This window comes from Mus caroli, chromosome 13 (genome assembly GCF_900094665.2).
Source record: "Mus caroli chromosome 13, CAROLI_EIJ_v1.1, whole genome shotgun sequence".
Taxonomy (NCBI): Eukaryota; Metazoa; Chordata; class Mammalia; order Rodentia; family Muridae; genus Mus; species Mus caroli.
Genome location: NC_034582.1, coordinates 60,432,709 through 60,434,641, shown reverse-complemented (window position 1 = coordinate 60,434,641; position 1,933 = coordinate 60,432,709).

Below are 1,933 nucleotides of genomic sequence, written 5' to 3'. Positions count from 1 at the left end.
ATTCTCATCTACTCCTATTATCCGTAGGTTTGGTCTTCTCATTGTGTCCTGGATTTCCTGGATCTTTTGAGTTAGGATCTTTTTGCATTTTGTATTTTCTTTGATTGTTGTGCCGATGTTCTCTATGGAACCTTCTGCACCTGAGATTCTCTCTTCCATCTCTTGTATTCTGTTGCTGATGCTTGCATCTATGGTTCCAGATTTCTTTCCTAAGTTTTCTATTTCTAGTATTGCCTCACTTTGGGTTTTCTTTATTGTGTCTACTTCCCTTTTTAAGTCCTGCATGGTTTTATTCAATTCCATCACCTGTTTGGTCGTGTTTTCTTGCAATACTTTAAGGGATTTTTGTGTTTCCTTTTTAATGTCTTCTCCCTGTTTAGCAGTGTTTTCCTCTATTTCTTTAAGTGAATTATTAAAGTCCTTCTTGATGTCCTCTACCATCATCATGAAACATGCTTCCAAATCTGGGTCTAGTTTTTCGGGTGTGTTGGGGTGCCCTGGACTGGGTGGGGTGGGAGTGCTGTGTTCTGATGATCATTAGTGGTCTTGGTTTCTGTTAGTAAGATTCTTATGTTTGCCTTTAGCCATCTGGTAATCTCTGGAGTTAGTTGTTGTAGTTGTCTCTGGTTAGATCTTGTTCCTCTGGTGTTTATGTTAGCCTCTATCAGCAGACCTGGGAGACTAGCTCTCTCCTGAGTTTCAGTGTTCAGAGTACTCTCTGCAGGTAGGCTCACCTCTTCCAGGGAAGGTGCCCAGATATCTGGTGTTAGAACCTGCCTCCTGGCAGAAGTTGTGATCCACTCACAGAGGTCTTAAGATCCCATGAAGGGTCCTGTGTATACCTTACAGCTGTCCGCAAACTCCACACCCAAGGTACCCCTGTGCTGGCATGGACCCGAAGGGACTTGTGCCCCTGATCAGGCCGGATTTTCTAATTCCCTAATTAATTCAGTCTCAGGTCCTGCTCGATTGGATTGGAGCAGCAGCTGTGTTCCACTCATCAGAGGTCTTAAGATTCCATGGAGGGTCTTGTGGGTAGCTTGCAGGTGTCAGCTGAGGGTCAGGTTTTTTTTTTTAAGTAATTTTTATTAGATATTTTCTTTTATTTACATTTCAAATGTTATCCCCTTTCCTAGTTTCCCCTCAAAAAATCCCCTAATGCCTCCCACATCCCCCTGCTTCCCAACCCACCCACTCCCATTCCTGGTCCTGGCATTCCCCTATATTGGGGCATAGAGCCTTCACAGGACCAAGGGCCTCTCCTCCCATTGATGACTGACTAGACCATCCTCTGCTATAAATATAGCTAAAGCCACAAGTTCCACCATGTGTTTTCTTTGATTGGTGGTATAATTCCAAGAAGCTCTGAACTGGTTAGTTCATAGTTCCTTCTATGGGGCTTCAGTCCCTTTCAGCTCCCTGGGATTTCTTTGGCTCCTTCACTGGGGGCGACAAGGGTCAGTTTGAAGTGAGATAAAAAGAAGCTCCTAGGGCACTGTTCTCTCTTTGGTTTATTCTTCATTGTTGTTCTCCCCTGGCACTTGAGATGGTGTGATACCAGTGGGGACTCTATGACTACCATAAGAAATGGTAGGAGGCACTGGTGATATGTCAGAAGAGTCACTGAAAGGTGGAAAAGAAGAACTTTTAGAACAAGGACACCTTTTGGGTGCCAGGTTGACTATAGGAAAGAGTACACTCTAGGGCAGCATTCTTTGAGGGCTACATATCAAATATCCTGCATATCATATATTTACATTACAAGTCATAACAGTACCAAAATTACAGTTATGAAGTAGTAACAAAATGATTTTAGGGTTAGATGTCACCACAACATGAATAACTGTATAAAAGGCTTACAGCATTAGAAAGGTTGAGAACCATTGCTCTAGGACAAAGGCTTAGTACTTGGCTATTTGCAAGCTATTTTGGG